We start from the raw sequence: 11,431 nt of genomic DNA, 5'->3' as shown, positions 1-11,431 counted from the left end.
CTAGAAATCATGTGGGCTTTGCCCGCGCAGGTTCGAATCCTGCCGACCACGTTTATAAGTTTGGAGTCTAAAGCAAAACAATTGGATATATATGTTGTGAGGATAAATTTAAATATCACGTATCACACACTTATTTCTCATAATAAAGACCTTTGGGTTTTCAATACAATGACATATTGTTTTAAACAATTTTAAATATATAAATATAATTATGCAGTACGTACTTTTTTTTTTGTGTGTGTGCAGTGATAGCTTACAAACTACACATAAAATGTAAATTGACTTGACAGAAAGAAAAATGTTATGAAGAGAATCGAACTCGTTACTATTGGTATGAAAGTTTTACTATTAATACTCCACAATACTCAAGCACGTAAGTGTTCTGACGTTGGTTACAAGCATGATGCTACAAGTATTCCTAATACTAATTGTTAACTTAATTAACGTCATTATCGTAGATGAAATACCAGACCCATATGCTGATGCTAAATGCCACGACATTAAAGGTTGGTGCATATGTTGAAATCATGTGGTCGTGCCAGAGTGGTTATTGGGAATGACTAGAAATCATGTGGGCTTTGCCCGCGCATGTTCGAATCTTGCCGACCACGTTTATAAGTTTGGAGTCTAAAGCAAAACAATTGGATATATATGTTGTGAGGATAAATTTAAATATCACGTATCACACATTTATTTCTCATAATAAAGACTTTTGGGTTTTCAATACAATGACATATTGTTTTAAACAATTTTAATATATATGTTGCCAGGACAAATTTAAATATCACGTATCACACATTTATTTTCTCATAATAAAGACTTTTGGTTTTTCAATACAATGACACATTGTTTTAAACAATTTTAAATATATAAATATAATTATGCAGTACGTACCTTTTTTTTTTTGTGTGTGTGCAGTGATAGCTTACAAACTACACATAAAATGTAAATTGACTTGACAGAAAGAAAAATGTTATGAAGAGAATCGAACTCGTTACTATTGGTATGAAAGTTTTACTATTAATACTCCACAATACTCAAGCACGTAAGTGTTCTGACGTTGGTTACAAGCATGATGCTACAAGTATTCCTAATACTAATTGTTAACTTAATTAACGTCATTATCGTAGATGAAATACCAGACCCATATGCTGATGCTAAATGCCACGACATTAAAGGTTGGTGCATATGTTCAAATCATGTGGTCGTGCCAGAGTGGTTATTGGGCATGACTAGAAATCATGTGGGCTTTGCCCGCGCAGGTTCGAATCCTGCCGACCACGTTTATAAGTTTGGAGTCTAAAGCAAAACAATTGGATATATATGTTGTGAGGATAAATTTAAATATCACGTATCACACATTTATTTCTCATAATAAAGACTTTTGGTTTTTCAATACAATGACACATTGTTTTAAACAACTTTAAATATATAAATATAATTATGCAGTACGTACTTTTTTTTTTTTGTGTGTGCAGTGATAGCTTACAAACTACACATAAAATGTAAATTGACTTGACAGAAAGAAAAATGTTATGAAGAGAATCGAACTCATTACTATTGGTATGAAAGTTTTACTATTAATACTCCACAATACTCAAGCACGTAAGTGTTCTGACGTTGGTTACAAGCATGATGCTACACGTATTCCTAATACTAATTGTTAACTTAATTAACGTCATTATCGTAGATGAAATACCAGACCCATATGCTGATGCTAAATGCCACGACATTAAAGGTTGGTGCATATGTTCAAATCATGTGGTCGTGCCAGAGTGGTTATTGGGCATGACTAGAAATCATGTGGGCTTTGCCCGCGCAGGTTCGAATCCTGCCGACCACGTTTATAAGTTTGGAGTCTAAAGCAAAACAATTGGATATATATGTTGTGAGGATAAATTTAAATATCACGTATCACACATTTATTTCTCATAATAAAGACTTTTGGGTTTTCAATACAATGACACATTGTTTTAAACAACTTTAATATATATGTTGCCAGGACAAATTTAAATATCACGTATCACACATTTATTTTCTCATAATAAAGACTTTTGGTTTTTCAATACAATGACACATTGTTTTAAACAATTTTAAATATATAAATATAATTATGCAGTACGTACCTTTTTTTTTTTGTGTGTGTGCAGTGATAGCTTACAAACTACACATAAAATGTAAATTGACTTGACAGAAAGAAAAATGTTATGAAGAGAATCGAACTCGTTACTATTGGTATGAAAGTTTTACTATTAATACTCCACAATACTCAAGCACGTAAGTGTTCTGACGTTGGTTACAAGCATGATGCTACAAGTATTCCTAATACTAATTGTTAACTTAATTAACGTCATTATCGTAGATGAAATACCAGACCCATATGCTGATGCTAAATGCCACGACATTAAAGGTTGGTGCATATGTTCAAATCATGTGGTCGTGCCAGAGTGGTTATTGGGCATGACTAGAAATCATGTGGGCTTTGCCCGCGCAGGTTCGAATCCTGCCGACCACGTTTATAAGTTTGGAGTCTAAAGCAAAACAATTGGATATATATGTTGTGAGGATAAATTTAAATATCACGTATCACACATTTATTTTCTCATAATAAAGACTTTTGGTTTTTCAATACAATGACACATTGTTTTAAACAATTTTAAATATATAAATATAATTATGCAGTACGTACCTTTTTTTTTTTGTGTGTGTGCAGTGATAGCTTACAAACTACACATAAAATGTAAATTGACTTGACAGAAAGAAAAATGTTATGAAGAGAATCGAACTCGTTACTATTGGTATGAAAGTTTTACTATTAATACTCCACAATACTCAAGCACGTAAGTGTTCTGACGTTGGTTACAAGCATGATGCTACAAGTATTCCTAATACTAATTGTTAACTTAATTAACGTCATTATCGTAGATGAAATACCAGACCCATATGCTGATGCTAAATGCCACGACATTAAAGGTTGGTGCATATGTTCAAATCATGTGGTCGTGCCAGAGTGGTTATTGGGCATGACTAGAAATCATGTGGGCTTTGCCCGCGCAGGTTCGAATCCTGCCGACCACGTTTATAAGTTTGGAGTCTAAAGCAAAACAATTGGATATATATGTTGTGAGGATAAATTTAAATATCACGTATCACACATTTATTTCTCATAATAAAGACTTTGGGTTTTCAATACAATGACATATTGTTTTAAACAATTTTAATATATATGTTGCCAGGATAAATTTAAATATCACGTATCACACATTTATTTCTCATAATAAAGACTTTTGGGTTTTCAATACAATGACATATTGTTTTAAACAATTTTAATATATATGTTGCCAGGATAAATTTAAATATCACGTATCACACATTTATTTCTCATAATAAAGACCTTTGGGTTTTTAATACAATGACATATTGTTTTAAACAATTTTAAATATATAAATATAATTATGCAGTACGTACTTTTTTTTTTGTGTGTGTGCAGTGATAGCTTACAAACTACACATAAAATGTAAATTGACTTGACAGAAAGAAAAATGTTATGAAGAGAATCGAACTCTTTACTATTGGTATGAAAGTTTTACTATTAATACTCCACAATACTCAAGCACGTAAGTGTTCTGACGTTGGTTACAAGCATGATGCTACAAGTATTCCTAATACTAATTGTTAACTTAATTAACGTCATTATCGTAGATGAAATACCAGACCCATATGCTGATGCTAAATGCCACGACATTAAAGGTTGGTGCATATGTTGAAATCATGTGGTCGTGCCAGAGTGGTTGTTGGGAATGACTAGAAATCATGTGGGCTTTGCCCGCGCAGGTTCGAATCTTGCCGACCACGTTTATAAGTTTGGAGTCTAAAGCAAAACAATTGGATATATATGTTGTGAGGATAAATTTAAATATCACGTATCACACATTTATTTCTCTCATAATAAAGACTTTTGGGTTTTCAATACAATGACATATTGTTTTAAACAATTTTAAATATATAAATATAATTATGCAGTACGTACTTTTTTTTTTGTGTGTGTGCAGTGATAGCTTACAAACTACACATAAAATGTAAATTGACTTGACAGAAAGAAAAATGTTATGAAGAGAATCGAACTCGTTACTATTGGTATGAAAGTTTTACTATTAATACTCCACAATACTCAAGCACGTAAGTGTTCTGACGTTGGTTACAAGCATGATGCTACAAGTATTCCTAATACTAATTGTTAACTTAATTAACGTCATTATCGTAGATGAAATACCAGACCCATATGCTGATGCTAAATGCCACGACATTAAAGGTTGGTGCATATGTTGAAATCATGTGGTCGTGCCAGAGTGGTTGTTGGGAATGACTAGAAATCATGTGGGCTTTGCCCGCGCAGGTTCGAATCTTGCCGACCACGTTTATAAGTTTGGAGTCTAAAGCAAAACAATTGGATATATATGTTGTGAGGATAAATTTAAATATCACGTATCACACATTTATTTCTCATAATAAAGACTTTTGGGTTTTCAATACAATGACATATTGTTTTAAACAATTTTAAATATATAAATATAATTATGCAGTACGTACTTTTTTTTTTGTGTGTGTGCAGTGATAGCTTACAAACTACACATAAAATGTAAATTGACTTGACAGAAAGAAAAATGTTATGAAGAGAATCGAACTCGTTACTATTGGTATGAAAGTTTTACTATTAATACTCCACAATACTCAAGCACGTAAGTGTTCTGACGTTGGTTACAAGCATGATGCTACAAGTATTCCTAATACTAATTGTTAACTTAATTAACGTCATTATCGTAGATGAAATACCAGACCCATATGCTGATGCTAAATGCCACGACATTAAAGGTTGGTGCATATGTTGAAATCATGTGGTCGTGCCAGAGTGGTTATTGGGAATGACTAGAAATCATGTGGGCTTTGCCCGCGCAGGTTCGAATCCTGCCGACCACGTTTATAAGTTTGGAGTCTAAAGCAAAACAATTGGATATATATGTTGTGAGGATAAATTTAAATATCACGTATCACACATTTATTTCTCATAATAAAGACTTTTGGGTTTTCAATACAATGACATATTGTTTTAAACAATTTTAATATATATGTTGCCAGGATAAATTTAAATATCACGTATCACACATTTATTTCTCATAATAAAGACTTTTGGTTTTTCAATACAATGACACATTGTTTTAAACAATTTTAAATATATAAATATAATTATGCAGTACGTACTTTTTTTTTTGTGTGTGTGCAGTGATAGCTTACAAACTACACATAAAATGTAAATTGACTTGACAGAAAGAAAAATGTTATGAAGAGAATCGAACTCGTTACTATTGGTATGAAAGTTTTACTATTAATACTCCACAATACTCAAGCACGTAAGTGTTCTGACGTTGGTTACAAGCATGATGCTACAAGTATTCCTAATACTAATTGTTAACTTAATTAACGTCATTATCGTAGATGAAATACCAGACCCATATGCTGATGCTAAATGCCACGACATTAAAGGTTGGTGCATATGTTGAAATCATGTGGTCGTGCCAGAGTGGTTATTGGGAATGACTAGAAATCATGTGGGCTTTGCCCGCGCAGGTTCGAATCCTGCCGACCACGTTTATAAGTTTGGAGTCTAAAGCAAAACAATTGGATATATATGTTGTGAGGATAAATTTAAATATCACGTATCACACATTTATTTCTCATAATAAAGACTTTTGGGTTTTCAATACAATGACATATTGTTTTAAACAATTTTAATATATATGTTGCCAGGATAAATTTAAATATCACGTATCACACATTTATTTCTCATAATAAAGACTTTTGGTTTTTCAATACAATGACACATTGTTTTAAACAACTTTAAATATATAAATATAATTATGCAGTACGTACTTTTTTTTTTGTGTGTGTGCAGTGATAGCTTACAAACTACACATAAAATGTAAATTGACTTGACAGAAAGAAAAATGTTATGAAGAGAATCGAACTCGTTACTATTGGTATGAAAGTTTTACTATTAATACTCCACAATACTCAAGCACGTAAGTGTTCTGACGTTGGTTACAAGCATGATGCTACAAGTATTCCTAATACTAATTGTTAACTTAATTAACGTCATTATCGTAGATGAAATACCAGACCCATATGCTGATGCTAAATGCCACGACATTAAAGGTTGGTGCATATGTTGAAATCATGTGGTCGTGCCAGAGTGGTTATTGGGAATGACTAGAAATCATGTGGGCTTTGCCCGCGCAGGTTCGAATCCTGCCGACCACGTTTATAAGTTTGGAGTCTAAAGCAAAACAATTGGATATATATGTTGTGAGGATAAATTTAAATATCACGTATCACACATTTATTTCTCATAATAAAGACTTTTGGGTTTTCAATACAATGACATATTGTTTTAAACAATTTTAAATATATAAATATAATTATGCAGTACGTACTTTTTTTTTTGTGTGTGTGCAGTGATAGCTTACAAACTACACATAAAATGTAAATTGACTTGACAGAAAGAAAAATGTTATGAAGAGAATCGAACTCGTTACTATTGGTATGAAAGTTTTACTATTAATACTCCACAATACTCAAGCACGTAAGTGTTCTGACGTTGGTTACAAGCATGATGCTACAAGTATTCCTAATACTAATTGTTAACTTAATTAACGTCATTATCGTAGATGAAATACCAGACCCATATGCTGATGCTAAATGCCACGACATTAAAGGTTGGTGCATATGTTGAAATCATGTGGTCGTGCCAGAGTGGTTATTGGGAATGACTAGAAATCATGTGGGCTTTGCCCGCGCAGGTTCGAATCCTGCCGACCACGTTTATAAGTTTGGAGTCTAAAGCAAAACAATTGGATATATATGTTGTGAGGATAAATTTAAATATCACGTATCACACATTTATTTCTCATAATAAAGACTTTTGGGTTTTCAATACAATGACATATTGTTTTAAACAATTTTAAATATATAAATATAATTATGCAGTACGTACTTTTTTTTTTGTGTGTGTGCAGTGATAGCTTACAAACTACACATAAAATGTAAATTGACTTGACAGAAAGAAAAATGTTATGAAGAGAATCGAACTCGTTACTATTGGTATGAAAGTTTTACTATTAATACTCCACAATACTCAAGCACGTAAGTGTTCTGACGTTGGTTACAAGCATGATGCTACAAGTATTCCTAATACTAATTGTTAACTTAATTAACGTCATTATCGTAGATGAAATACCAGACCCATATGCTGATGCTAAATGCCACGACATTAAAGGTTGGTGCATATGTTGAAATCATGTGGTCGTGCCAGAGTGGTTATTGGGAATGACTAGAAATCATGTGGGCTTTGCCCGCGCAGGTTCGAATCTTGCCGACCACGTTTATAAGTTTGGAGTCTAAAGCAAAACAATTGGATATATATGTTGTGAGGATAAATTTAAATATCACGTATCACACATTTATTTCTCATAATAAAGACTTTTGGGTTTTCAATACAATGACATATTGTTTTAAACAATTTTAATATATATGTTGCCAGGATAAATTTAAATATCACGTATCACACATTTATTTCTCATAATAAAGACTTTTGGTTTTTCAATACAATGACACATTGTTTTAAACAATTTTAAATATATAAATATAATTATGCAGTACGTACTTTTTTTTTTGTGTGTGTGCAGTGATAGCTTACAAACTACACATAAAATGTAAATTGACTTGACAGAAAGAAAAATGTTATGAAGAGAATCGAACTCGTTACTATTGGTATGAAAGTTTTACTATTAATACTCCACAATACTCAAGCACGTAAGTGTTCTGACGTTGGTTACAAGCATGATGCTACAAGTATTCCTAATACTAATTGTTAACTGAATTAACGTCATTATCGTAGATGAAATACCAGACCCATATGCTGATGCTAAATGCCACGACATTAAAGGTTGGTGCATATGTTCAAATCATGTGGTCGTGCCAGAGTGGTTATTGGGCATGACTAGAAATCATGTGGGCTTTGCCCGCGCAGGTTCGAATCCTGCCGACCACGTTTATAAGTTTGGAGTCTAAAGCAAAACAATTGGATATATATGTTGTGAGGATAAATTTAAATATCACGTATCACACATTTATTTCTCATAATAAAGACTTTTGGGTTTTCAATACAATGACATATTGTTTTAAACAATTTTAATATATATGTTGCCAGGATAAATTTAAATATCACGTATCACACATTTATTTCTCATAATAAAGACTTTTGGTTTTTCAATACAATGACACATTGTTTTAAACAATTTTAAATATATAAATATAATTATGCAGTACGTACTTTTTTTTTTGTGTGTGTGCAGTGATAGCTTACAAACTACACATAAAATGTAAATTGACTTGACAGAAAGAAAAATGTTATGAAGAGAATCGAACTCGTTACTATTGGTATGAAAGTTTTACTATTAATACTCCACAATACTCAAGCACGTAAGTGTTCTGACGTTGGTTACAAGCATGATGCTACAAGTATTCCTAATACTAATTGTTAACTGAATTAACGTCATTATCGTAGATGAAATACCAGACCCATATGCTGATGCTAAATGCCACGACATTAAAGGTTGGTGCATATGTTCAAATCATGTGGTCGTGCCAGAGTGGTTATTGGGCATGACTAGAAATCATGTGGGCTTTGCCCGCGCAGGTTCGAATCCTGCCGACCACGTTTATAAGTTTGGAGTCTAAAGCAAAACAATTGGATATATATGTTGTGAGGATAAATTTAAATATCACGTATCACACATTTATTTCTCATAATAAAGACTTTTGGGTTTTCAATACAATGACATATTGTTTTAAACAATTTTAATATATATGTTGCCAGGATAAATTTAAATATCACGTATCACACATTTATTTCTCATAATAAAGACTTTTGGTTTTTCAATACAATGACACATTGTTTTAAACAATTTTAAATATATAAATATAATTATGCAGTACGTACTTTTTTTTTTGTGTGTGTGCAGTGATAGCTTACAAACTACACATAAAATGTAAATTGACTTGACAGAAAGAAAAATGTTATGAAGAGAATCGAACTCTTTACTATTGGTATGAAAGTTTTACTATTAATACTCCACAATACTCAAGCACGTAAGTGTTCTGACGTTGGTTACAAGCATGATGCTACAAGTATTCCTAATACTAATTGTTAACTTAATTAACGTCATTATCGTAGATGAAATACCAGACCCATATGCTGATGCTAAATGCCACGACATTAAAGGTTGGTGCATATGTTGAAATCATGTGGTCGTGCCAGAGTGGTTGTTGGGAATGACTAGAAATCATGTGGGCTTTGCCCGCGCAGGTTCGAATCTTGCCGACCACGTTTATAAGTTTGGAGTCTAAAGCAAAACAATTGGATATATATGTTGTGAGGATAAATTTAAATATCACGTATCACACATTTATTTCTCATAATAAAGACTTTCGGGTTTTCAATACAATGACATATTGTTTTAAACAATTTTAATATATATGTTGGCAGGATAAATTTAAATATCACGTATCACACATTTATTTCTCATAATAAAGACTTTTGGTTTTTCAATACAATGACACATTGTTTTAAACAACTTTAAATATATAAATATAATTATGCAGTACGTACTTTTTTTTTTGTGTGTGTGCAGTGATAGCTTACAAACTACACATAAAATGTAAATTGACTTGACAGAAAGAAAAATGTTATGAAGAGAATCGAACTCGTTACTATTGGTATGAAAGTTTTACTATTAATACTCCACAATACTCAAGCACGTAAGTGTTCTGACGTTGGTTACAAGCATGATGCTACAAGTATTCCTAATACTAATTGTTAACTGAATTAACGTCATTATCGTAGATGAAATACCAGACCCATATGCTGATGCTAAATGCCACGACATTAAAGGTTGGTGCATATGTTCAAATCATGTGGTCGTGCCAGAGTGGTTATTGGGCATGACTAGAAATCATGTGGGCTTTGCCCGCGCAGGTTCGAATCCTGCCGACCACGTTTATAAGTTTGGAGTCTAAAGCAAAACAATTGGATATATATGTTGTGAGGATAAATTTAAATATCACGTATCACACATTTATTTCTCATAATAAAGACTTTCGGGTTTTCAATACAATGACATATTGTTTTAAACAATTTTAATATATATGTTGGCAGGATAAATTTAAATATCACGTATCACACATTTATTTCTCATAATAAAGACTTTTGGTTTTTCAATACAATGACACATTGTTTTAAACAACTTTAAATATATAAATATAATTATGCAGTACGTACTTTTTTTTTTGTGTGTGTGCAGTGATAGCTTACAAACTACACATAAAATGTAAATTGACTTGACAGAAAGAAAAATGTTATGAAGAGAATCGAACTCCTTACTATTGGTATGAAAGTTTTACTATTAATACTCCACAATACTCAAGCACGTAAGTGTTCTGACGTTGGTTACAAGCATGATGGTACAAGTATTCCTAATACTAATTGTTAACTTAATTAACGTCATTATCGTAGATGAAATACCAGACCCATATGCTGATGCTAAATGCCACGACATTAAAGGTTGGTGCATATGTTGAAATCATGTGGTCGTGCCAGAGTGGTTATTGGGAATGACTAGAAATCATGTGGGCTTTGCCCGCGCAGGTTCGAATCTTGCCGACCACGTTTATAAGTTTGGAGTCTAAAGCAAAACAATTGGATATATATGTTGTGAGGATAAATTTAAATATCACGTATCACACATTTATTTCTCATAATAAAGACTTTTGGGTTATAAATTTAAATATCACGTATCACACATTTATTTCTCATAATAAAGACTTTTGGGTTTTCAATACAATGACATATTGTTTTAAACAATTTTAATATATATGTTGCCAGGACAAATTTAAATATCACGTATCACACATTTATTTTCTCATAATAAAGACTTTTGGTTTTTCAATACAATGACACATTGTTTTAAACAATTTTAAATATATAAATATAATTATGCAGTACGTACCTTTTTTTTTTTGTGTGTGTGCAGTGATAGCTTACAAACTACACATAAAATGTAAATTGACTTGACAGAAAGAAAAATGTTATGAAGAGAATCGAACTCGTTACTATTGGTATGAAAGTTTTACTATTAATACTCCACAATACTCAAGCACGTAAGTGTTCTGACGTTGGTTACAAGCATGATGCTACAAGTATTCCTAATACTAATTGTTAATTGAATTAACGTCATTATCGTAGATGAAATACCAGACCCATATGCTGATGCTAAATGCCACGACATTAAAGGTTGGTGCATATGTTCAAATCATGTGG

At 32.1% G+C, this 11,431-nt stretch overlaps 14 non-coding genes across 14 annotated transcripts; all 14 read left to right on the top strand.

Moving 5' to 3' along the window:
• The first annotated feature begins 529 nt into the window (after positions 1-529).
• On the top strand, positions 530-611 carry TRNAS-AGA. The gene has a single exon. It is a non-coding gene; the product is annotated as a tRNA-Ser (tRNA).
• Positions 612-1,201: 590 nt separating this feature from the next.
• On the top strand, positions 1,202-1,283 carry TRNAS-AGA. Its single transcript has one exon. It is a non-coding gene; the product is annotated as a tRNA-Ser (tRNA).
• Positions 1,284-1,761: 478 nt separating this feature from the next.
• Positions 1,762-1,843, top strand: TRNAS-AGA. The gene has a single exon. It is a non-coding gene; the product is annotated as a tRNA-Ser (tRNA).
• Positions 1,844-2,433: 590 nt separating this feature from the next.
• Positions 2,434-2,515, top strand: TRNAS-AGA. The gene has a single exon. It is a non-coding gene; the product is annotated as a tRNA-Ser (tRNA).
• Positions 2,516-2,996: 481 nt separating this feature from the next.
• Positions 2,997-3,078, top strand: TRNAS-AGA. The gene has a single exon. It is a non-coding gene; the product is annotated as a tRNA-Ser (tRNA).
• Positions 3,079-4,895: 1,817 nt separating this feature from the next.
• TRNAS-AGA lies at positions 4,896-4,977 on the top strand. Its single transcript has one exon. It is a non-coding gene; the product is annotated as a tRNA-Ser (tRNA).
• A 587-nt stretch (positions 4,978-5,564) lies between these two features.
• Positions 5,565-5,646, top strand: TRNAS-AGA. The gene has a single exon. It is a non-coding gene; the product is annotated as a tRNA-Ser (tRNA).
• Positions 5,647-6,233: 587 nt separating this feature from the next.
• TRNAS-AGA lies at positions 6,234-6,315 on the top strand. The gene has a single exon. It is a non-coding gene; the product is annotated as a tRNA-Ser (tRNA).
• A 478-nt stretch (positions 6,316-6,793) lies between these two features.
• Positions 6,794-6,875, top strand: TRNAS-AGA. Its single transcript has one exon. It is a non-coding gene; the product is annotated as a tRNA-Ser (tRNA).
• A 478-nt stretch (positions 6,876-7,353) lies between these two features.
• Positions 7,354-7,435, top strand: TRNAS-AGA. The gene has a single exon. It is a non-coding gene; the product is annotated as a tRNA-Ser (tRNA).
• A 587-nt stretch (positions 7,436-8,022) lies between these two features.
• Positions 8,023-8,104, top strand: TRNAS-AGA. The gene has a single exon. It is a non-coding gene; the product is annotated as a tRNA-Ser (tRNA).
• Positions 8,105-8,691: 587 nt separating this feature from the next.
• On the top strand, positions 8,692-8,773 carry TRNAS-AGA. The gene has a single exon. It is a non-coding gene; the product is annotated as a tRNA-Ser (tRNA).
• Positions 8,774-10,029: 1,256 nt separating this feature from the next.
• Positions 10,030-10,111, top strand: TRNAS-AGA. Its single transcript has one exon. It is a non-coding gene; the product is annotated as a tRNA-Ser (tRNA).
• Positions 10,112-10,698: 587 nt separating this feature from the next.
• Positions 10,699-10,780, top strand: TRNAS-AGA. Its single transcript has one exon. It is a non-coding gene; the product is annotated as a tRNA-Ser (tRNA).
• Positions 10,781-11,431: the final 651 nt, after the last annotated feature.

The sequence above is a fragment of the Ipomoea triloba genome, chromosome 16 (assembly GCF_003576645.1).
Source record: "Ipomoea triloba cultivar NCNSP0323 chromosome 16, ASM357664v1".
Classification (NCBI taxonomy): domain Eukaryota; kingdom Viridiplantae; phylum Streptophyta; class Magnoliopsida; order Solanales; family Convolvulaceae; genus Ipomoea; species Ipomoea triloba.
The sequence above is the reverse complement of the archived record's forward strand: the minus strand, read 5'-3'. Positions and strand labels throughout refer to the sequence as shown.